At 47.3% G+C, this 24917-nt stretch overlaps 1 protein-coding gene across 1 annotated transcript in view; it reads right to left on the reverse strand.

Moving 5' to 3' along the window:
• The window catches only part of RASSF7 (Ras association domain family member 7), a 33715-nt gene extending 18711 nt beyond the window's left edge, over positions 1 to 15004 (reverse strand). Inside the window, exon 1 of the mRNA XM_030274046.4 lies at positions 14798 to 15004. The gene's annotated coding sequence lies outside the window, so the exon portion shown is untranslated. The remainder of the gene's footprint in view (positions 1 to 14797) is intronic.
• Positions 15005 to 24917: the final 9913 nt, after the last annotated feature.

Consider the following 24917-nt stretch of genomic DNA (forward strand, 5'->3'; position numbering starts at 1 on the left):
TATCTAGGATTTATGATATCTTTAACTACTCCCTTCTCCACATGGAAGCTGCTGGGATTAGGAGGTGATGCAACACACAAGTCTGTAGCTGTCACTCGGCAGCTTTAATTGGGTTTTTAAATGAAGTTTTCTGTTGTTCTGACATATTCCTCATAATTATGATCTCCTAAAATCAGATAGTACATCTGGTGCTCTGTAACACAGGCCATGCCCTTGAGACCTTACAGCACAGGAGGAACAAAGATCTATAAAGGAAAACAACAAAGGCTGTTCTCAGGAGATACATATCTTATTTAATAGGTTGGACAGTCTTCTGAGATCCCAGTCGGATACAAGCTGAGCAGAGGCTCATTTGCCACTAGCAAGGATGGTTGCCTTTCTTTTAAGAAAAGATTTTGAGTTTTAAATTTTTCTACTTTTAGTAGATTGTAAAAAGATCAGAAATCTCTTGTAAAATTATTACCGTGAAAGATAAATAAACTAACTCTGTCTCTCATGTCTGCATGGTCCCTTGATTCCTCACCCTATGAAGAGTTCTCCACACCTTCCATCAATTAAGATGGATAAAAATGTCCAACATTTATTTTCACACTGGTGAACTTTGCCAGACTGGCTCATGGACCACCTTCTCCAGCCATAGCTCTGTCTCAGATTTATTCTCAAAGCTCCTGTGATGCTGAGAGCATGTTCAGGGACTGTTCAGGAACAGTGACTGAGCTGATTTCTGGGTTTGTTCCCACTGGTTCCTTGTTGGGATTTCTACAGGTGTACCTTAGAGTTTTGAAAAGTCATGTCCTCATTGTACATTGAGCAGTCAGGCCGCTTTATGGAGGAGAGCAATGCTGTCTCAGCATCCTGAGCAGCTGAATCATAACCAAGCAGGTTCTTTGGTCTCTCCAGCAGCAGATGAGATAGTAATCCTATCTGAGTTTCCCCAAAGAAGATGATGCTGTCTCGCTGCTGTGCTCAGGAGCACAAGAAGTGTCCTGGTTCTGAGGCTTCTTAAGATGCAGAATATCTTTGCACAAAAACCCCTTCCTGAGCACAAACATACTGTGAGTGAGCAGCAGATCACCAGCTATAGCCTCTCTTAGCAGGGCACATCTTCCCTGGAACAGCCACCCAAGCCCAGCAGTGTTAGTTGGTGCTACAGTCCATGGTCAGTGTGGGGCATGAGGGGAAAATGGATATTTGAGGCACTCGAATCTGCAGAGGCCTCAGGAAATTTGTCCGTCACTATCCTTTCCTGACACAGCTACAACATTACATGTGCCTCAGAGAAATTACCCAGTGCCTCACTTGCCTGGCTGAGCACACAGAAGGGCACGTTTTCCCCAGCAGATGAGCTTCCCTCTCAAATAAAGACAACAGCCCCCAAAATCCCAGCACTTCCAGGAAAGCCCTGGCCCCAGAAGAGAAAAGCGACCAGTACCATAGGGCATGTTGACTTTCTCTTCCAGCAGACACCCTCTACTTGAAAAGCTGTAATCCAAAAATAGAAGTGAGGACCTCTCTCTCTCAATAATATTTATAAATAATACATATAATTACACCTATAAAAATATTTATATATACACACATATATACATATACATATATATATACACACACACAAGTACTGCCTTCTGTTGTTCAACATACATTTGTAGCAATGTTACAAATTGCCCATTGACCCTTGCTGTACTTTTAGGGCTTTTGGAAAGTTTGGAGGGTATTAAGTTTTTCCAGGTTTCTTTGGAAGATTTTGAATTCACCATATATTTTTCTAGTAAGGGTTTTATTTTGTGACCATACACTCTAGTGAGAGACAGAAGATGCTGTTTCAAGTGTAACAAAAAGGGCTTCTCTGGAAGAATTTTTTCCTCTGTTTCTAGGACAACAAGAGACATAAGAAAGAAAAGATCCTGCAGCATCACAGGAAAGCCAAATCGGGGCTTGGCACTGCAGAGCCCTGCAGCTGACTGCCAGAGTACTACAGACTGTGCCCCCTCATTTCCACCCACGACCCTGCTTGGGCTCAAGCTTGCAGGAAAGAGAGACCTTGGTGTGGTGGGTAGATGAGCTGTTGTCCTTCAAGGGCAGGCCTTCTGGCCTCTGAAATGTGATGTATTTTCTGTCCTCCTGCTTTATTCAAGGGAGTGTCCCTTCTGCTTCTGCAGCAAGCCTGGGAAAGCTGCTGGGCACTTGTCTCCTGTGGCTGCAAGGAATGGGGATGCTCACCAGCAGCCTGCAGAATTGTAGTCCAAATCAGTAAACTTTTTGGCTGCACTGGTCTGATGTCTGGATTGCCCTGTGCAGGCACACAACCCTTTCCCAAAAGCACTGACAGCCACTGCAAGGTCTGCACATGCCTCTCTGCTTTCCATACCTCTGGTGGTGTGAGCTGTGAAGGGACACCTGCAAAAGGTCTCATGAAAAGTGGTACCCAGCACACTCACATTACAAGATGAATATAAAACCCACGATAGAGTCAGAGCCAAAAATTCCAGGTCTCTACATCCTCCAGAAGTCTGCATTGCCTGGTCTTTTCTAAAATGGCTCCTGCAAAAGGTCCAAAAATGCAAAATCTACCTTCAAAGTGGAAGTGAATAACTCACAATGAGAAGAAGGGCTCTTACATATCCCTTTTGCAATAAAAAGTAGGGAAAAAAAAGTGATCTAGTTAGGTTGCAGCTCCTGCATTCCCATTCAGCAACCCTAGGGGTGTGCACAGCTAGATCATTACAACTTCATTGCCATTCCCCACTTCAAACAGAGAGTTGAACTGTGTGACACTGGGAGCAGGGGAGGAAAAAACAACTGCAACAATGGTGGATGGAAGTGAGAGAGAGAAAATGGATGGGAGAAACAAAAGGGGATAAGGCAACAGTATCAGCAGAAGAAAAGATGCTCAGGGCACATCCCGAAAGGCTTTGTTTCCCATCCAGGTGCTGGGCAGAAGACCTGCTTTTCACCTAGGAAATAGCCTCATTAATTATGGCTGTTGAGTATGGGAATGCAACAGCTCTTTGCCATTCTGCTGCTCGGGTAGCCTGTGACCCGAGCCGTTCAGGTTTCCCAAGCATTTAGCAGTGTGGTCATGCTAATTTAGTTCGGTTTTTCAAAGGCTTGTGGGGAAAAGTCCTCTTCTTCCCAGAGGCATTGAAAGTTTTGACCTCCTGACCCTCCCTTTTACTAGGAGGTTCAAAAGCAGCATTGCAGCTGTTAAAGTTTTTCTTCATGCTTCAGTGATTCTCTGATGGGGGACCAAGCTGGTGTTTATCTAGGCTTGACCTCTCTTCTTAGAGCCCAGAGATGTCTCTTTCGTTCAGCACTACAGGCAGGGCAGTGCTGGAAACCTCCCTGCCTTGCCATTCACTCCCTCCCTGCGTGCAAACGCACCAGTACCCATTGCTAATCCATCCCCCACCAGGAGCTGGGGCTCCCAGCACTGATCCCATTTGTCCATCACACTGCAGATTCATTTACATTTAATCCACCATGACTTGTTTATGAAACACAACCCTCCTCCTGCTCTGATGCTGGAACCCATTTAGCTTCCAAAAGTCAACTGCTCTCAGGGGAAGAAAGAAATTTCCCTTCCCAATAGGCTGGCCTGGACCTTTGGTGTCTCATCCTTCCCTCCACTGCCGAGGCTCATTATTTGCAGGGGACATCCTCTCCTTAATTTACATCTTTGTCACCACATCCAAGGTGACAGGCTCCTCAAGGGCCAAGATCCATCAAGGCACTTGAGCACAGGTTTAACATCAAGCATCTTGTTTCAGGATGTCTTTCACGTGTCACATCCCTTAGCTGAGACATTGGAGAGAGATGGCCTGATTTGTAACTGTTGTATCCTGGATATTTACTCACAGCAGCCTGATTTTCAAGCCAGGACAGGGGCAGTGGCTTCTGCTTTAGCACAGGTCTCACTAGCTCATCTCAGTGCTGAAGCATTAGGTTAGGATGCAAAGTGAGGTGAGAGAAGGCAGGAGAGGAAACGTCTCTGAACTACTCGTCCCTAGAGCTGTGGGATTAACCACATTCATACCGGCAGATTAGGGTCATTAACGTAGTCATTAAAAAAAGGGAGAGTCCTACTGTGCACAATGGCAGGTGCTTCACACACTGGCAGGTGCCTGGTCCCTGTGGTGGAGGCTTGAAGGAGATGAGATAGTGATGAGTGCGAGACATCTCCAAGGCAGCAGCAGCACTCACCCTTTTTTCAGCTCTCCTGCCATCTGAAAATGGTGGCAAGCACAGGAATGTGCATGGATGAAGGACTGAACTCCCCTGGATCATACCCCCAGTGCCCACGTTGCAGAGCACTCTGCAGAAAGGTGCTTCTGGTCACAGCTGGGATAGGGGCTTGCACTCTGGGCTCCTGCACCCCTGCTCAGTTATTATCTCTTTTGGTGAGCTCAGCTTCTCAAGCTGCAAAATTGGCATAATGTTTACTTTGCTTCCAGGGGTGTGGAGGAATAATTAATTAATGTTTATGAAATGCTTTCAGATCCCTGAACAAGAGGGGTGAGATATGCAGCAAGAGTTCATGAGGTAGGTGGGAAGCATTATGATGAATTATTGAGATTCAGAGGTAAATTACTGTTATTGCTGCCTAATAAACAGACACAGCCATTAGCCTCGGACAATCTGATTTCTAACTCTGTTAGCTCCTTTTCCCCTCCTTCTTCCCCCCAAAAAAAGGTGGTTTTATCTTTGCTACTCACACCTAGTTGAAGTTGACTATAATAACCTGATAAATCATGTGAGGCTGACCCTGGTGCTGTGGATGAGACCTGCAGCAGGACAGCTCACACCACTGCCAAGAGCTTCTCACCTGACAGCATCTGGGGGAGGCAGACCACTCTTCCTTTGCAATGGGCAGCATCTCCAGATGCAGTCTCCCACCCAGCTTCAAGCAGCAAACTTGCTGTGTGAGCTCCAAAGCTTGTGGCAGGTCAGGAGGGGAGAGTGCCTAGATGTGATCCCACCACTCACAGTTACCCCTCAGTCCCCCCTCAGGTGAGCTGGGAAATGTCTTTGTGCATGCCTCTAGCCCAACCTTTGCTTGGAAAGGCTTAAATCCCAGGAAAGGCCTTGCAGTGGTGATGGGTAGGCAGGCATGGGGGCAGTGACACGGTGAGCAGGCACACAGGAGCTTGGAGCTGCTCTGAGCTGAGATGAAAACAGTCCTTAGGCAGTTTGTCCATCTTTGCCTGGAAACCAAAGCAAACCTGACCTGTTTTAAAGCAGTGTGAGTAATGTGAATCCTGGGCTGGTGTGAGCAGGTTTTTCTGGTTCTTGCTCCAGCTATTTCCCCTCCTTCCCTGCCTGGGCTCCCAGTTTCAAGCTGGGAGGGCACCTGAGCCTGGCACAGCTTCCACCCTTTAGGACACTTTTTCCTGTTCTCTACCTGTGCATTCCCATTTGGCCCCTAATTGCTTTTCCAACACTATGCCTCAGAAGCCACCTGCCAGGCTGTGCTCCCAGAATCTCCCCCATTACACAGCCAGCCCCACATCTTCAGCCTCACAGCCCTTTCACAGCACTGGAGGTTCTCTCCCACGCTTTGCTTTGCTGGTGCCAGGTGTCAGAGCAGAACACAGTCTTGCACCAGCTCTGTGCCTTGCTGGTACCCAAGTGGGGATCTTGGGCAGAAATAAAGTCCCAAACCTGGATTGCTTTTGGTACTGACTTGGACATCCAAGGCCACCTCTACACGTAAGTTCGTAAACTACAAGCAAGCTTTCTAGTTTTTAATTGCCTTTTTATACTCAAAATCTTTATTTTAATTTTTTTTTTTCCCTGCCAGGAAGACCAGGATTATGTATGAAGACCCCAGTTCATTCAGATAATTACCCCTGAGCCGGAACCCAACACTGAGGACTTAAACCCCTGCAGGATTTAAGCCCGAGTTTCAGTCCTGTTGAGTCAAAGGTCTTTGGAGAACAAGATTGAAGGCCTAAAATCATTCCAGTTCCTCTGTGCCTCCCTGGAAATCCCAGTCTGGTGGGAAAGCAGCTGTCTCTTTTAAAAGTACAATGAAGATAACAAGAGTTATCCTTAGTTGATCAAGTCCTAACTGGGTCCTATATGCACCTGAAACACACAAATAATACCTAAAAAAAGAAGAGCAGAGATTTTTTTTTTTGGTTGTTTTCCTCTTTGACAAAATTTTGCAGTCTTTATTTTAATTTTAAAGATAATTTGCTATCATCTTCAAGGGACTGATTTCTTATTAGCTATTGATTTTACATGAAGATGTTATTCGTCAGGATATTTATCTGCTCTCCATGTCCAGAGTACGCAAGTAAGATAGGCAATGTCAACTGGAATTCGTTAGGGGAGTTAAATAGAAAATAGATTTTAAAACCTACTCTGCTAAGAATAAATAGTGCCCAATACTCTACAAAGTATCACTTCACTCAGATTTTCCTAGTAACTACATAAATCATGCAAAGTCGCTTTTCCATTTGTATGTTAGTGGCATGCCTGAAACAGAAATATCATCCAACAGATGCACATTCAGCATGTATCTTCCTTTCTATTGGAAGTCAGTAAATTGGCTTTTGCTTCCATAATGCTGAGCTCTTGGCAATTTTTGAGCATAGCCGTACTCAGCACACAGCAGGCAGCTCTAATAACAGGCGACCTAAGCAAAAAGGGGGATTTAGACTGCCCTTGCTCACTGAGATCTTCCACCTCTTAATAGTCAATATTTGCTTTCAGGCTGTGGGTTACTTAAAGAAGTCAGACCAGCCCGATACCACTAAGGCTTTGCAAAGGGCTGCTCATCTCCTGCAGCGTGTGTGAGCCAGCACAGCCCAAAACACACGCAGCAACCCCGAGGGGGACATGTCACAGCACATGTGCTTCCATCCAAACAGCTCTCTGGCGAGTCCTGTTTTCCTACCAAGCATCCCCCTTTTTCCCCCAGGCATGGGAAAAATGCCTGACTGCCATTCAGAGTGGGAAACAACTGAAAAGCCAGAAACTTTAGATGGGATGAAGGCCGGACTGTGTCGCCCTCAACAAGTGGGAGTTTTAGAAAACACCACCTTTGTGAAACCAGAGAGAGAAAACAACACAGAGCCTGGCATGGGCAATGAAATATGTATGTACCTAGGACCTCATCCAGCCCTCTCCCGCCACTGTACCTCTCAGCTTTGCATTCAAGGGGCACTGGATCTCATCCAAAAACGATGCAGGGGAACAAATGTAGCCCTGGCAACCCCACCGAGGGCAGGGAGAAACAAAGAGGACCCCCGGGCTGAATTTGTTTCTATTTTTAATCCTTATCTTTACCCATCACCCCCATGCATGGAAAGAGGCTTCTCAGCTGTATAGATTTGCATTGCTATGGGAGTTTGAAGTGATAAAACATTTGGCCTGCCTATTCAGAAGCAATTAGTGATTCAAAGCAGCCTGAGACATCTTAAAGGGGCCTGGTTTTCCAAGAAACAGGTGCTCTGAGCTGACTTCAGGGGAAAACAAAGTTTTTAGACAAAAAAAAAGTCAACGGCTGCTTGAAAATGCAATTCCTTCAAGACTTAGTAATGAAAAAATAAATACTGCACAGAAAATTCCAGATTAGGCTGGTAAAATCTGGGAGGAGGAGGGGAAGATAGGCCTGATTTACAGTGCTGATAGGAGTAATGTTTATCTATTTGTTGAACACATATAATTTATATTTTTATGTTATGTGTTTCCCCTCCACCACCATGACCATGACTAATTCAGGCAGAGCCATCTCCCACTAAGGCTGCCATCCCAGCATCCCTGTCCCAACAGCATCAGCATCAAGACAGAATTTCTCATCCACATTTCCTACCAAGAGAGGAGGTTTTTTTGTTTTGGTTCTGTTGTTTTTTTTTTTTTTTTGAGCATTGCTGCCCTTAGACCTTTACATCTACTGTGGCAAAAGGGCAGTTTACCAGCCTTTAATCTGACTGCAGTGACTAGCACATCCTGCCACTGTTGCAGGGCAAACTGAGGAAAGGAATGAGACCTGCAGCACAGCCATGCTGTTATGGGCTCTGGTAGGATGAGAAGCCCTGGAAAGGCAGCATGAGTCTGCCTAGGTCTCAAGGTCTCTGGGAAAAGTCGGGAATACCCATGCTAAGGGCAAGACTGCCCATGCAGAGACATCAGGGCAGGACAAGTTGGTATACAAATGTTAGAGAAGAAAGCATTCACTCTCCCCCTGAAGGAGTTGTCCTGTGGTATCCTCCTCATGCAGCTCTTTTTCTCCCTTTATCACCAGGAGACAGAGTTTCCTAAAACAGGCAACTGAGAGCAAATTGAAGCTTCTGCTTTGTGCTGTGGAGGCTCCAGCTTCTCTCTATCCCCATGCTATCGAGTTATGCTGACACAACCATGGAATTGCTGGGTTCAGGAGAAAAAAGGAGGAAGGAGGAAGAGATCTCTAACTTCCATCCGGAGGCGTCTTCTCCTCCCCACTGTACTGTGTACAGCACCTGGACTCCCTGCAAAACCATCCCAATCAGCCAAAGCCGTTTCCACTACACGTGCCACGTTTCCCGGGGGCTGCTGCTGGGGCTTTGCCAGGCAGAGAACAGCACAAGAAGACTGCAGGAAAGGGTAGGGCTGAGTTTAAAAAAAAAGGGAAGGATTTCTTCCAGAGAGCACTTGAAAGCTAACAGGGCAGGGGGCCACAGCTGGCAGGGGATGCATTTTAACTGTTTTTTAATCTGAGAGCAGATATATCCATCACCATCTCTAACATCTGTCTGGCAAGCTGCATGGTGGGAGCAATAATCTCCCAGGCTGTTACATGCAGACTAACTAAGGGAGAAATCAAGCAGCAGATACATTCAGCAGCCCTCAGGGGCTTCCAAGGCAAAACACTGGTTGTAAGCAGGTGCTGCTCGGCCCCAGCAAGGATGAAGGAACACCCAGGTGGCACAGATACATCCCTTTTCCCATAGTACTGCGGGGAATCAAATGCTCATTGGGGAAAAAAATACCCTCCCCTACATGCAGCTCTGCAGAGCTTAGGGAGCATCTCAGCTCCTGGACTGGCTTAGTGTGGTTCAACACAAGCCTCCTGCTGAGATCAGGGCCTGCAGCACACACTTGCACACATATGGGGACATCTCAACCCCAGCAGCTTTCAGGCTGGAGAATAGTAATGAAAGGAGAGACAAAAAATACTTCCTATTTCCCAAACAGGAAACAAAACTCCCAGATGCAGCTTAAGTGTAAAATAAACAGCATGCAGATATCAACCTGCATCTTCAGGCACTTGTATGTCCTCATGCAACTGATCCTGACTGGACTGATTTTTGCCCAAGCTACAAAGCATCAAAAGCATGAATTGCAATTGCTTTTCCTGGTCCCAGGCTGCTAAACCAGCACTTCCCTGATCATGAAGAAATCACTTGGCCAAAACAAGGGGCCAGACATGCAAACCTATTCCAGGTGCTCTTCAGAGTGTGCTACACCTGCAATAATAACCTACAATTAGGGCAAGGTCATGAGCACAAGTGAAATGCAAAAAGCAGCAGTGTTGTGGAAGGGGCCCAAGAGTCCTGTCTGGGGCTAAGCCTGGAAGGTCTGTCAGCCCTCACAGCATCTGCTGTGTTTCTTGTCTCCTCAACAGTAGCTGTTTGTGTGGATATCTCACTTTTCTTAGCACATACACATGCACCATCAGGTTTGAACTCCCACTGTTGCAAAGACATGTTAGAGATGTGACCCTGAAATGCTGGAAAGGTTCAGAAAGCAAAGCACACTCGCAATTTACTTATTAAATCTTAAGCCTTGGGGCTGTGCTGCTTTTTGAGTTGGCAAACTGATGTGGGACAAAGAGACTACTAAAATGCCAGAAGTTATCCCCCTGAATCAGAGTCAGAGAGGAAAATGGCAGCTACAGGAAGGACTTTCCTGGATCTCATAGGACCCTCAAGACCATATAGCAACCACCTGGAAAAATGCACCAGACAAGAAAGAGGAGGTACAGCAGGACCAGTAGGTCTGGAGGTGGTCCAGAAGGCCATCTCCAACCCACTGCTGGTACCACCACTTACACTCTTCCTGCCAAAGGAAATTTCCACCCACCCTGGTTCACTTGTGTGACAAGTTTTTCCTCCCCTACCTCTGCTCAGGTGTGACTTTATCAGCTGTTTTTCAGCCAAGAGGGTGCTTCACACCGAAGGGATCCAGAGACAAGCCTTGTAATTAGGACATGGGTGCCACCCACCAGTTAACCCCTCCTCCTTCCTCATTTAGCCTGGGAAACATATAGCCAGGTTTGTTTATATTGCCCATACAACTTACCATTTCTGCATTCTGCTTAGTGTCTTCAAAGCACTTCAGCAGGTGTTTTGCAAGCTTCTTCCCAACTCTCACATGACAAAGGCTTTGGACAGGGGATGGAAGGGGATCAGGGAAAAGGAAAGCTAAATAATTTGCCCCAGAGCAAAAAGAGCTGGCAGTAAATCCAGGATCAACACTCAGCAGTACCTGCCTCTGAATCTCATGCTCTGATTTTTGCTGGTAACTCACTACCTTCAGGTTCAAAACTGGTATTGTGAAGCCTGGTGCTCATCTTGGTACCAGACAGGAGGTTTCAAGGGATTTCCTTTAGGTCACACCCACTGGACTGAGTGGTCCTGCACCAACAATTAAACAATGTAATTTCAAAAACCTGGCAGTGGTTTGTAAAGCCATGATCAGCACATCTTTCCCTTAAGAGCACCACATGTAAGAGAAGGGAAGGATTCCTCCATTCACCCAAGCTGTATATTGGACTGGTTAAAGCAGGCAGTGGCGGACTGACAGCCTGCACTCCCCTTTTCATTGTGCCTGCACTACTCTTGGTGCAGAGAGCAGGACTCGGTCAAGGACTGTCCAGCTCTAGAAAATCCCCAGGGGAGAAAATGTTTGCTTTTTTTTTTTTTTTTTTTTTTTCTGCCAGACCAATGCCTCTGCATCAAGCAGTTGGAGAAATGTGCATGCCAACAAGAAGAAGGTGGAGCAGTGAGTGCTTGGATCAGGCTGCAGAATGAGAACAGCTTAAACTCCTTTTCCCATTGCTAGCCATGACAGTAGAGCAGCTCCAGGCATGTCAATGGAGCTTCAGCAGTCTGGACCAGCACTATCATTTCTATCAGTCTGTACCTGGAAATATCTGGTCCAATTGCCCAAAATTCTTAATATATTGATAACCTTGCCACAGCTTTATTGTCAGCACTTCTGACTTGATAAGCCCCTTAAACTGTTGCTGGACCAAGAGCAGCTTCTCTCCTGGGAGGTTCTGGGTGCACAAACGACTCATTTTGTCCCAGTCAGTGGAAGAGTCTTGTAATGGAATTTGTTGTGCTGGTTTTGCTGCAATCTTCCTCTCTTGCTACAGAGGGAGAGGAAAGCTCATTAACAGAGAGATGAGATGCACTCCCCATCTTTGTCTTTTAATCATGAGGCAAAATGAAAAGGTTTTAGCAGATAAAGAGCCACCTAACCAGAGCTTTCTTGGTCCCAGACCCACCAAAAAGCACCTCTCTGGGATGAGGTGAGAGCACCACTGTCAGACCCTTTGCTCTATCAGTCCCTTTGCCCCTGCCTAAACCTGCCATTTGCCCTACTCCTATCATTGTGTGTCAAGGCTCTACCCCTTGCTTTGCTTCAACCCTCCCAGATCTAAAATAGACGTGAGGCCTACAGCATCTTTCCCAAAGCCCTCCAGCACCTGCTGCTGAAGACTCAAGAAGCATTAGAGGACTCTAATGTCACCATTGCTTTGGGGATTACCTCTTTCCTGGGGTAGGAGAGGCTGGCAATTACAGGGATCAAGTCCCCAGCCCTCTGCTTCATGAGCAGGGAGGGCAAAGCAATTTTGGCTTCTCCACTGCTGAGTATGCAGGGCAAACAAACACAAAGTGCCAAGGCTGGAGACCGCAGGCGCTGGGGAGCCTGAAGCAGCCCTGTAGACAGCTCAAACACTGGGGCCAGGTGAGGACTACCAGATCCACATACATGCAGGCTGAGTAATGTCCTGAGGAGCCCAAACATACATGGAAATGGCTGGGACTTGAGAAATCTTGCCCAAGGGCCAATGAGGTTCTAGTGAGTGACCGCACCAACTTGTGTAGATCCCACATTCATTAAAAGTAAAATTACTGTCTCCCTTTAATAACATTATTAAGATGTCTGCTGTCCTAGGAACCAGGATTGCTTGGACCTCACATCTATAGAGGAAATCTGAGCTTATGCTGAAGCCTTCTGGTGAGTGAGCTTTGCCAGGGTCCCTCTGTTACCAGGCCTCTCTGGTGTCTAACTGAGGTTTGGTCTATGCCAGGCCTTCCCAGGGTCAGTCAGTGACTATGTCTGTCTTTCCTTCCCTCAAAACCTGTTTGCACAACACTTGAAGATGTCCTCAAGCAGAACATCTCTACTTTTCAACAGTGTTTAAATGGTATGGAGAGAAGGAAGGGGCACAGACTTGACAGGCACACAAGTCCTGTCTTTTCTTTAAGAAAGCAACAGGAAAGAAAACACTCTAAGCTTTTTTTTTTTTTTTCTTGGTGAAGAGAAGGGATAATTTCCTGTTCCTGATTCAGCGCTGTCATGTGGAGACGATGAGTGTCCTTTATCCTCCTCACAGCTTTGTCTTTAAAACACTGCTCATGCCAGCACACCTCTCCAGGTAAGGTGCAATTACCTGGGAGTTCACTGGCTCATCACTAGCAATTATCCAACTGCCCTGTGTCCCATCAACCCACCCTAATCACTACAGCCCTAAAACTGGTAGCTCCTACAGTAAATACCATCATTAAACCTCTGGGAGTGGATTTACTATCAGCCATGGAGTGATTGCTTGCTGGGGTTAATGCAAACATGCAAACTGAACAGAAGGATTGTTATAAAATACAATCCCACTCAAATAAAAGCAGACGCTATTAGCAAGCAACATGCACTGTTTATTCCATAAAATACCAGGAAAGATGAGTTATTTAATGACTGACATGTTATTTAATCTGGGAAAGTCCTGCCTCACTGGAGCTAATGTTCCCAGTTCATAAACTGCCTCGGCTGAATTGCTGGGGAGATACAAAGTGAGCTGAATTTGTTCCTGTTTATGGCCTGCAAGGTGTGGGTATGTTTTCCTCACTCTTGGGTTTCAGACTGACATTACTGTTCATGGGTTTAATAAAGCCTGAAGAATGTACTGGCCTTAACCCTTCAGAGAAACAAGTCTTATTTGAACTAATTGGAGAAGGGAGAGCTGTTGGTTCAAGTAGGAACATCATCCAGTCCCAAGCTGCTCAATTTTAAAACATGATTGTTGAAAAAATAATTAAAATATCCAGTTTGTTTAATTCACCTTTAGTGAATTTTCATCTTTATTTGTTTTCAGGTTCATCTAGGTCAAACCTCCTCTTACAACATGGGGCAGATATTTTTTCTTAACTTTCATTTAGATACAAAAAGCATCACTGATTCTCACAGATCTAGTAACTAGGTTTTCTAGGCAAAGTCTCTACTGCTGTAAGCCCACCACTCCGAGATTGTAAACTTTGAAAACACTTCAGTATGCAGGATATTTTTTTTTTTTTTTAACTGACAACTTGTGCTACATATTCCCATTTAAACAGAGAAAAATTATATATGTAACAGGCATGACCCTTTCCCTCTCTAATCCCCCCACAGCCCTGGGACAAGCTGACTGTGCTAATCTTACGCCTCCAGGTCATCAGTGTGAATCCAGGTCAGCAATAACATGCTGCCAACAGAACATGCCCTGCTCATTTTGTGATGTCTCTCTGCCTTTCCCTGCCGCTGGGATGCTGAGGAACTGCCCTTCTACTATGAGCATGATACTAGGAGGGATCTCCAAGTCTCATCATGCCTTTGGGTCTATGAGAAAGAATAGTTCAGGCAGGTCCCAGCCCTGTGCTCTAATAAATAAAACAAGCTGTGCTCCAAAAGGTCTTGGCGTTGTTATCCCTCTTCATCTCTCACTTGCAGCAGCAAGATCTGAGTCGTGGCACTGCTTTTCAATGTGTGCCACTGAATCCATGCAGGACACCAGCCCTTCCACAAGCTCACCACCTGCCACTGAGCCAGGAAGATCCTCTGGGATGGCTGTTACCCTGTGGAGGTGGTTTCTCAACTTGGACAGCTTGGATGCGCCCTGTCATTAATGGCTGGCACATTTCTCACAGGTATGTCTCTGCTAGTTTTGACAGGTGCAAAATGGGCTGTGCTGAGTGCTGCCTCCCCGTGCCGGCAAACACCTTCCCCAGACAGCTTCTCACATGTCTGCTCACATCTTCTAGGTGAAGGAAAAAGCCTTTTCTTTATAGCATGCCCCTGCGATGCCCTTTGCTTTCCCGCACACAGCTGAGCCCTGAGGCGCCCTTCCCTCCTCACCCAAGCTCCAGAGGGACGGGCATGCAGGAAGGTTACACTGAGGCAAAAGCAGAGTAGCTTTCTATCAGCACGAAAGCTTTCTATCAGCTTCATTTTAACGTAAAGCCATCTTCTAGCACGTCTCAAAGTCCCAGGTGCCCTGCAGGGCTTTTGTGAGTTTGATTAATCAGGAGAACACAAAACTAGCCAAAATCACTTGCTCTGTTCTCTTGGGGCAGAAGAGCTGACCACACCTGCACATCTTCTCCCCAGGCATCCCTCCCACAAAGCCACCGAATGGTCACTTTCAAGGCCCCCAGACAGCAGGGATTTCCCATCCCTGCTCCCCGCCGGACCCAGCTCCGCTGACACGCACAGGGGCGGAACTCATCCCGGCTGGGGCTGGGGCTGGGGCAGGGCCCGAGGGCGCCGAGGGTACCTGGGGGAGGGCCGGGGGCGCTGCTCCTCGCCGCGGTGCCCGTCGCTTCCCAGCGCCCGCCGTGCTCCCGGAGCCGAGCGCGGACGGGAAAGTCTGGCTCCTCTGCTTCTCGTTGCCAGGACACCTTGGCGTTCAAACCTGAGCTGGGACCAATCAGCCCCGGGGCTGGGGAGCACCAGCCCCACGTCATCCACTGCTGGCGTTGATTTGAGCGAAAAAGCGTGACAGCGGTCACAGAGCCCGTGGGGAGCTGCCTTTGTGTGGGTGGGCTCTGCCCCCACCCCTGCCGCTTACTGGAAGCCTCTTCTGTCGGGCTGCGGAAAACAAAAGAGACCTGAAGAGGGGAAGGGAAAAGAGTACTTCTCCCCAGCTGCCAGGACTGCGTTAGCAAGTCTGGGTTCTTCTGCATGTCCTCTTCTCCGCGTCCCGGCTCCAGCCCATATCCCGGTGGTCACTTTCCCAGGGAGAGCCTGTACCCAGGGCACCTTTGCCCCGAGCGACAGAGCTTCCCCAGCACCGGCAGTGCGCTCCTTGTGCCCCAGCGCGGCCGCTTCCACCTGCCCCGGAGGGTGCAGCGTGGGTCCGGCCCCGCACACCCACGGCTCCAGGGATGCTTTCTGGCTTGGCTGCAGTCACAGGGGCATTTTTTTCTCCCAGCAAAAATGCAAGATGTTTTTCTCCCAGCCCCTGCAAGATGTTTTTTTACGGACCCTAGAACTGGAGCATTAATCCCCTCATGAGCACAGGGAACTCAAGTGCACAATGCAAACAGTCCATCCTTTGTAAGGGAAACTTTCCTGTCTGACCATTCAGGAAGCCCTCTGGCCATCACACTCCCAAATGGTCAGGCAGGAAAATTTCCTTAACGCCTTGCTGCTGGCTTCTCTGCTCAAACATGTGCAGCTGCTGCCAAGGTGCACACCTGAGTGAAAGATGCAGCCATCACCTTGTTTCCTGCGGTGCCGGAGGTGGGAACTGGTGCATCTTGACTCCCCACAGCCAGGGAGGGTTCTTCCCAATCCACCAGGCTCCTCCCCAAGGTACAGGTGCCTGGGTAGATTCTGAAGAGAGATCTCCACATCACCTTGGTGATGATGATAGAGGGATAGATAACCACAACCTAGGTATTCTGGCAGAGCTTCTCACCTTGAGCTCCCTAGACACTCCAACCCAGGCATCTATGTGGGTCTCCTTCCTGCTCGGGAAATAGTTGTAGGACAACATTTTCCACACCCAGACCACATGCTGACCCTCTGGGATAAGTGTTTTTGGCTTCTGCTAACCCTGCTCCCTGTCATTTATTCTCCCCAGAAGACGACCACTGAGGTTTTGCCAGCTCACAAGAGAAGATCACCTGAAGAGGGGTCCGAGCGTGCTGGAGGATGGAACCATAGATCTACATGTGGTGCTGTGCCTGACTCACTTCCCCATTATGCCATGTCCCAAACACCCATTTCACTCCATTAATTAGCTATGCTGCTGAGGTGCTATCCACTCTTGTGGCCAGCACTTGGGTTGGTTTCCTTGCCACCCCACGCCAGCAATTAATGAATCCAGGCTGGCTCCTCACCCCACTCTGCCCTGCAGGTGGATGTGGATGAGCTGTAGCTGCCTTTTCCCAGTGCACCCACATCTTGCCAGTACAGCACCAGGCAGCCTAACTGCCTTCATTGTCTTTGGGCTCGATACAGCTCCTCGTGAAGGAGGTATGATTTAATTAAGGACACTATTTCTGCAGATGATGGCCTGTGTGAGGCTGTAAAGGTCTTGAACTCATTAATTTTCAGGACATACCTGCAGTTAATTTGTGGTGACTATAGAGCAGACAAGTGCACAGGGAGGTGTCCATGTGGCTCTGAGGTTGCTCTGCTCATCCTCAGGACCAAGCCTCCAGCAGTGCTGGTTAGGCCATGGTTACAGATGTCCCTTGTTTAGCTCAGATACCAGATTTCTCCACTGACTTGATGCGGGAGGAGAAGGTGAATGACAATCACAGAAAGTGATGGGATGAATTTCACCCCCTCATTAGCTCCATCACCCCAATTACAAAGCTTGGGGAGGGTGTCAGCTGTCAGGCAGAGCTGCAGCTCTGATGCCATACAGAGCAGGAGGGTGAAAACATTGAAATTTCTGGCAGCCTTCCCAAAGGGAAACAGACAAAATGGCAGGAGATCAGGTGTGTGTCAGCATGGAGCCCTGTAGATATGAAGGGACATCCCTATCAGTGCTGTCAGTGCTTTTAACAGCAGGTTACAAGGGCTGAACAAGGCAGTAAGACCTGGCTGACTGGGCACTGCCAAGGTGTAGCAATACCCATGAGAAAGGCAAATAGCAGCCTTGGCCAGTAGTGGGGCTTGGGGATAAGGCTGTCAGAAATACTGAGCTGGGGTTGTTACCAGTGTTCCTCCCATGGAGAAAAAGCCATTTCTGAACTTGCATGGTTTAGAAGCACTCCCCTTTATCCCCAAGCCATTCGGTCCTCACCTGAGACAGGAGTGAACTTCCAGCCCACCCGTTCACCATCTCTTAGCTCAGGCTTTAAGGCAGGCAGCCTATCTTGGGCCCCAGTAACCTGGGGAGATTCTCAGCCAATGGAAAAATCCCACTTGAGAGTGATTTCTCTCCCAGGTGACTGACTCAGTCCCTGGAGGTGCCATCTCCTGCTCCGCTTCGGCAGGAGCCAGGCATGGCCAGGCATACTCAAGTGCCTCGTGTTAGATGGGAGAGGAGTCCTGCCTCCAGGCAGAATCGAAGGATGTGAGATACCAAAGTACTCCAGAGGGCCTGGGCCTCACTTCTTTTCTAGGAGCCACCCCTGACCGACCCCACACATTTTGTCCAGGCGTGGGCAGCACTGGTGGATTGTGTAAGTGAGCTGGAGGGGCTGGAAGAGGGCCCAGCAAATATTGATTCAATTCTTCATTCAATGCATGTTCGAGTGACTGTTCCATCAATCCAGACTTGCATAATAATGTTAGCCAAAAAAATCAGGAACTTGGTACATCTTTCCTAGCAGATCTATTATTCTGAATCATTCCCTGAGGAATAACAATAAAATTATCCTGGCCTGATACACCAAAGCCAAAAATCCTAAAAGTCGAAAAGCCAAAGGTTTTGTTATCATTTTCCTCTGGACAAGAATACCTATGGGAATGTGCCAGAGAATCAGTTCCCCACCATCCCTGTACCTCAAATAAATAATATTATAAAAGAAGAAGAGGAATAAAGTAAAATTTAGTAAATATATATCTGGTAAGCACATTCAAAAATAATAATAATTAAAAAATAACACTTGCAAACCCCTTTTAGCACTTGGAGCAGCCAGAGCCAAGGAAAATTAAAAGATTAAGGAGGAATTTTGTGTTCACAGTGCCAGTGTGGGAACTGTACAGAGAGGGAACCATGATTCCCACCTTTCCACATATACACTGCACTCTTACAATAGACTTGAAGTTGTGTGTTTTCCACAGTCCAATAACACCTTTAACACACCTATGTCCATCGCTGCCCTCCCCTGTTCTCAAGTGATCATCTCTTCTATCCCATGCTTTTGGCTTAGCCTATGTATTCCTTGGAGAAACTCCTCTGAGGTGGTATTCTCCCTCTCTCCTCATTCCCTCTGAAGGGTTCTCGTTTCCCATCAGATTTGTTTTTCCACATGGCCAGTGGGAACTGAAATGAAGGTAAACAGACATATTCATGTACATCTCCATCTCCGTATCTATCTGTCTCACAGGTAAGATGCAAACCCTGCTGAAAATAACAACTTTAACCATGGCAACGCACGCCAGCAACATAAACATAAAGGCACTGAGGCTGTAAAAAGGCTCAGGAGAAAAGGAAAAAAGAACGAAAGGAGGAGAGGGTCTGGGTCCATTGAGGCCTGTTAAAGGCCAGGCAGCTGGATCCCCTGTTAAGGGTTGAGCAGCCAGTTAGTAGGGTTGGTACCTCTTCTCCCTGTTTTTCCTCCCTTTGTATTTACATCTCCTTTTGTACTTAACATCTTGCTATGTGGAGGTCCTATTCCATCACCTCTGCCCACACTGGGCTTGACTGACCTGGAGAGGTGCTTCCTTCCTTGTGCTCTGAGTTGTTACAAGGAAATGTTACAAGTGAAGCTCTTGGCTCCCTGAAAAATCACAGTGCTGCATTACTCCATGGTCTGATGGAATAAACAGATCTGTGGTGAGATGCCATTGTCTCAGCTCCACCCTCCTCCTGTAAGAGAAGCTGCATGGTTCAAGCCATGAAACCAGCAGCCCCTTCTTGGGATACGGGGTACCCAAGCCCCCTCCATGCCAGATTCCATCACCATCTTGCTGTGCTCCTAGGACAGCTTGGATCGTACCTGCTAGCTGGAGAAACCAAAGCACTGATTTACTCATGGAGAGGGCAGAGACCATTGCTGGTATGGAGCACAGAGGTCCTTCCAGCTGTACAGAAAGCACCTGCGATGCAGTCAGGTCACTCCTGGCACACTCAAAGCCTTCAGTGAAGACTCTGGCACTGTTACGAGAGGCTCTGCATGGGCAAGGCCCTGTCCAGCAGAGCTTGCAGGCCAAAGGAACAAAATCGATGGGAGGTGGAAGAAAGCATGATTTGTGAACAGCATTTTCCAAAGAGGATGAAGAGGAGTGGAAGGGTTAAGTGAGCCCAGTGTCAGAACTGGTCACAGCCCCACTGCTGTTTCACCCTCCTGTAGCTGCTAACACAGTTTACGACACAGCCAGGAACGCAGGACTGGCACCTGGTCTGGTTGGGAGGTGAATTTGGACAAAGCTGCAGACTTTTCCTAGCCCCACCTGAAATGTTATAATTTTTGGGTGATTTTGGCTCTATGGTGACTTCAGACATCCTTTTAAAGGGTGATGTGGATTGTTTTGGTTATTCTTGGTTAAAATCCAGTGAGCCTTTGCAGTCTGCAGAGTGAAGGAGATGATGATGACACTGTGCACAGTGACACTGGAGGTGACACCCATGGCTTAAGAAAGCTGTTCTGTGCAAATCATGGAGAGGAGCACCTTCCTGGATAACTGGTTAGCAAAGCTGGTGCCAAAGGGATAAAGGGTTTTAGTGAAAGCACAGGAGAGACTAAATGGATTGGGGAGTAAAAATCCAATTAGGAGATCTAATGGGAGGGAGCCAAGCCTTGAAACAATAAAGATAATAGTTTTAGCTGCCAAAGAAAATATTAGAGTGAGAGCAGATTTGTGGTGGGACCAGGAGGAAGGAAAAACTGTAGCAAAAAAAAAAAAAAAACCAACCAAAAAAAAAAAACCCACAATAAAAAAATATGAAGAGTTATTATTCCTCAAGACAGATTCACATGACAAATTCATGTTACAGTCTCATCTACAGCAAAGTTCATCTCAGGACCCAAACTGTGCAGCTGGTTCTCACCTTTGCAATTGGCTGAATGCCTTCAAAGAAGTTTGAAGTTACAATTTGAGTCCATCATGGTCTTATCAGCATGAAATAGGCTGGGAGTGAATTGACCACAGTGAGGTTTGGTTGCTATTATGCTTTTCTATGTTATAATGTAAATACATTTTACCAGGGATAAAAGCAAAGGAAAGGAGATGGAACAGCCCTGAAAATGCTCCCCTCAGGTCTCAGACAATGACAGGCTCTCACCTTCAGTCCCTTACACACCATGAGTCTCTGCAGGAGAACCAAGCAGATTTCATGCTGAGAGGATGGATTTGCAGCCAGGAGAGAGACCCAACACTCATAAAAACACCCAAATGACACCACTACCCTTCCAGAAGGCAAAGAGCCCTGGATCAAAAAAACCCCAACACAAACTCAGAGCTGGTTATGCGTGGTATGCACTGCCAATTACTTACGCAAACGGGATCACAGGAGCTGGCACAGCCTGTGGCCAAGAAACAGCAGCATCTGGAGAGAGCAAGGGCTGTGGGGCAGGCATGCCTGCCAAGCCACTGTGCTGACCTGTGCCCCAAAAGGCACCACTTTGAAGCCTCAAATTCAAAATGTAATAGGGCAACACGGAGAAGGGGATGAAAGAGGATCAAAGTTCTGGAGGAGCCTTCCTGCAAGCAAGGACTTGTGCACACCAGGACTCCTCAGTCTGGAAAAGACATGGCTGGAGAGGTTATGGCAGAGGGCTACAAAGTCAGGCATGGCCCAAAAAAGGCTGACAGGGATTGGCCTGGCTGCCTCTTCCCAGTGAAAAAACTGGGGTTAATTCAGAGCATGTAGGTCCTTGTGTGGTGGTGGGGGGGGTCACACCTGGGGAACTCCTTGCCCAAGGATGCTGTCAGCTGTGAGTATTTGCATGAGATCAAGAGAAGATTAAACCAGTAGATGGAGAAAACATAATCTGGATTAATAAACACAGACAAATGCTGTTTACAAAGTCTGTGGGACTGTGCTCTTGACCTGTGTTAGTAGCAAATGGTGAGGGGCCATATGGGCCACACTCTGCCCATGCAGACCCCACTCCTGGAGGCAGTGACAAGGGGTGAGAATCGAGGGAGTGCTAATCAACATGCCCCTGGGAACACCTACCGCTCTCTGAAGCCTCAGGATGCTCAGCAATTCAGACCCTTGATCTGGCTTAGTGCAGGAGTTTCTAGTTCCTCATGGCTAAACAGCCCCATGGATCACAGCCTTGTTCCAGGATCGGAGCTGTCCTACTGTTTATCAACAGGAAAGCAGAACACTGAGTGATTTCTCCCTGTAGTATGTGTCCTCAGCCTACATCAAAGAAACTCAGCCACAGCCTCAACCAATTTATTTCTAAAGTGTGACTTGTTATACTTAGAACAGAGGTCCTCCCACTGAAGAATCCCACCATGCCTTCAAAGAATCATCTCTCACACAGTTCAAGCTCCATCTTCAAGCTCATGTGATCCCACTCAGCCCATGGCCATGGCTGTGTTCCTCCACCACCAAAAGCACAGTGCTCACATCAGTCAGCATAAAGCCACCCACTTTCCTCCTCCCACCTGCTTGTCAGATGGGAACACACTCTTCCCAGATGGGAAGAGGAAACCTTTGCCAGCCCCATGCCAACCCCATGGCAGCAGGTCTCCCTGCCAACTTCAGGTGTGTTGAACCATGTTTGCCAGCTCAGGCAACCACAGAGCTTTCATGTTTAATCAAGCAAAAGCTGCAAGGGCCTGGGGGCAGTCGATGTCTGGCTGTAGGTCAAGATGCCCATGTGCTCCTTGTCCCTCCCACATTATTTCTTCCTCAACCATCCCTATGACCTTCCTCTGAGTACACATGATGGGGATGTGGGATGTGATGTCAAACCAGAAGCTGCAGTCTGGCTTTTATGGTTTTGTGGGATCTCCAACGCCAAGAAGAGATGCCAGGCACCAGCCAAACCTATGTTGGGTCTGTGTCTTGTGCCTGTTGGGAACCACCTCATTCTGGCACAGAGAAGGACCTCACGGAGACATCTGTTCAAGTTCTCAATAAGCCAAAAAATGGCAGTGTCTCTGCCTGAATTGTATTTTGTCAGCTCAAGGACCCCAACTCCAAAGCACAGCACTGCAGAAGCTGTGACAAACCTCTGTCCCTGGACACAGCAGAGGAGAGCTGTTTGAACTGCTGGGAGCTGCTGCACTCCCTGTGCAGGATAGAAATCTTGTCTAAGCCAAATGTTAATGAGATGGCACAGGCTCTGGGCAGGCTTTGTGCTTTTTTTCCTCCTGGATTAAGCAGCGGCATGTGAGGATCATGGAGCTGAATGGCTGACTGCTGAAGGTTAACATCAGGTCAACAAGCCCTTTTTTCCTGCCTGTCAGTCCTGAGACTCCAAAGTAGGAGGGTTACCTAAAGCAAACATTTTTAAAAAGGCAATTCTCCTTTCTTCCCCGTCTCTTTCTGTTTCTTGCAAGGAAACTGCCCTGAGTTTGAAAGACAGATTGGATGTTGCTTTTCAATGAGCATCCTTTTTCAGGGTTTTGGGAGGAACGGCAAGCCATGGCTCTTCTCCCATCTGAAGTCCACTGGTCTCCCTTTCCCAGGATGAGCTCCCTCCTACACACCTGCAAGTGTCTGCAGGCACCTGAGCTGTGTGCAGAAAAGCAGGCTCCAGCTCCTGACTCTGCAGCTGATCTCCTGGGAGATGCCAGGCGTGTTGCTCACAGCCTGACTCAGCCACCCTTGGATTTCCTTGTATTGCAGAAGCGTAACTGAGGTCTTGGCTCTGGTGTCTCTTCTCCAAAGCCAAGGTTTTCACCCTCCCCTGATCATCCTCTGGTGTGTGCTGAGATAGTGACGTTCCCAAAGGAGCGGTTGTTGCTGTTTGATCATCTGGGTGGCACCACAACTCAAACACCACATGTGGCTTCTTTGCCCCCATCCTGCTGTGCAGAGGGCTGGAGGCTGCCCTGGCCTGCTCCCAGAACCACCCATTCTCATCAATGGCATTAAGGACAGCAGAGCAAAACATGGTACCTTAAGGACCTTTTTGCAAGGCTGAGTTGGATGACTCAGTTATTACACACCTTTTGGAGCAGTGTTCGAACAGCTGAACTGGATGGGGGGCTCTGGTTTCTCCTGCAAAGAGAAGGGATTTGTTTTTTTTTCCTAAAGGGATCCATAGCTGGGCAGTGTGGGAACTTCAGAACCATGGCTGTCCAAGCTAAACCCAGTCAAGTGTGCTATGGGATGAGAAGGTTTCCCAATGCTTCCCACTACCTCTGCTATGGACACATCAATCCTGAGCAGCCAGAGAGTACTGAGTAGCTTGGGGAGGAGGAAGATGGGAAGAAACAGGAGGAAAAACAAGTCATACAACACCACAGATGATTCTGTCACCACCTTCTGGCCACTGCTTCAAGCCTTGCTACTATTCAGATGTTACATTGATTTAAAGCTGTTGGAATAATCAAAGCAGAACAACTTTCCAAGTCATTGTTTTTTCATATAGACACAGGCAGACACACCCACCCACCCACCCCCAAGTATATGTATATATAGACACACACACACACACCTGTAAAATTGAAGCATGATCCTTTACATTGCCATAGCTTATTCTTGCCTGGGAAGGAAGTACTAATACAGATTCTTAAAAGATGTGTTACCAAGAGTTGCACCCCTGAAAAAGCAAAACTATTTCACTTTCAAAACACCTGCTACATTTCTTATGGGTCTTTACACCAATAAAAATGTTGCATGTCCTCTTTTTTTTCTTTGCAATTAAGACTGCAAATCTAAATTAGTTGAACCACATTAAGCCTTTCTGTATACACTCTCATCTTAATTCAGGTTAATTTGTAATTATTTGAAAAAATCCTTAATTAAATTGAAGGGACTATTAGTCCATTATATTCCAAATGACACTGTCAATACAGCTCTTGGCTGATTTTAAGTTGCCTGTCATAATTACACCAGAACAGAAGCACCTGAAAGTTTCTCTCTGGGCAGCCAAGGAGCCCTCAGGATCTGTCAAGGGACTTGGGGTCAGTGATAATCCATCCAGGCCTTTTCTTTAAATCTGCTGCTCTGGACAGATGCAGAAAAATAGCCCTTTTGGGCTCTCTATCCTCCATCTTCCCACCTCCCCAGCACCTGTTGACCTCTGATGGAGCTTAGGAAAGCTCACTTCCTTAGGGCGTGTAGGGAGGGAAAAAAAACCCAATGCAAAACAGAATTCAACAGAAATACAGGTGACATGACATGGGATAATCATTTGGGCAAGTGGAGGACAGAGTGAGTTGTTTTTTGCTGGAATAGTCCATTGGAAAATAAGAATTTCTATAGAAAAAATGCTTTTGATAATAATCTGTGCTATGGGTTAATAATGCCTTGTTGGACAGTTTAAAACAGGTCCCTTAAATGGTTATCTCTGCTCTGTGCTGGTAATGCTTTTCAATAAAAGTAAGCAATGCTCAAAGAGAGCTACACAATGAAATGGGGAGTAAAGTGATGAGGTGTGCTGGTAAAGGAATTTGGATCATATTGCTTAGGAAAGTGAAGGCTTTCAAAACAGAAAGGGCTGTGATGGACACCAGGGTTGGTGCAGCCAGAATTAAAGCAATGGTCTGCAGTGGGGGCAAGGGCACTCTGGGCTAGGAGGGGGAAAACACCTTTATGTAGAAACCAGTGCCAGTGCTGCACTGGTGGTGGGAACTAGCAA

Source organism: Taeniopygia guttata, chromosome 5, assembly GCF_048771995.1.
Source record: "Taeniopygia guttata chromosome 5, bTaeGut7.mat, whole genome shotgun sequence".
NCBI lineage: Eukaryota > Metazoa > Chordata > Aves > Passeriformes > Estrildidae > Taeniopygia > Taeniopygia guttata.